This window comes from Crocuta crocuta, unplaced genomic scaffold (assembly GCF_008692635.1).
Source record: "Crocuta crocuta isolate KB4526 unplaced genomic scaffold, BGI_CrCroc_1.0 scaffold113, whole genome shotgun sequence".
Taxonomy (NCBI): Eukaryota; Metazoa; Chordata; class Mammalia; order Carnivora; family Hyaenidae; genus Crocuta; species Crocuta crocuta.
The window spans coordinates 10535613-10535851 of record NW_027530368.1 but is presented as its reverse complement, the minus strand read 5'-3'; the positions used below and the strand labels follow the sequence as shown (position 1 = coordinate 10535851).

At 64.9% G+C, this 239-nt stretch overlaps 1 protein-coding gene across 3 annotated transcripts in view; it reads right to left on the bottom strand.

The window, feature by feature from the left end:
* WDPCP (WD repeat containing planar cell polarity effector) overlaps positions 1-218 on the bottom strand; it is a 390456-nt gene extending 390238 nt beyond the window's left edge. For 2 of the 3 annotated variants that reach the window (XM_077766434.1, XM_077766437.1), the window contains exon 1: positions 135-218. The gene's annotated coding sequence lies outside the window, so the exon portion shown is untranslated. The remainder of the gene's footprint in view (positions 1-134) is intronic. The other variant, XM_077766436.1, reaches the window with a different exon arrangement.
* Between the last annotated feature and the right edge of the window lie 21 nt (positions 219-239).

Below are 239 nucleotides of genomic sequence, written 5' to 3'. Positions count from 1 at the left end.
AAGGCAACGGAGAACGGCGCACACCCGGCATTCCGGACCCTCAGGTTAACAGAAAACCCCTAGCCTTCGGGCCCTGCAGTAGGGCAGGCGCGGCCCCTGGGCACCTCAAAGGGGCGTCCCCACAAACTGCTCACCTCGTCACCGGACACTACCAGAGCAGAGCGTCCCCCGGCAACTAGGGAAGGAGGACAGTGCAGACCACGGCACGCTAGCTCTGTCGCCTGCGTTTCGGAGCTGCG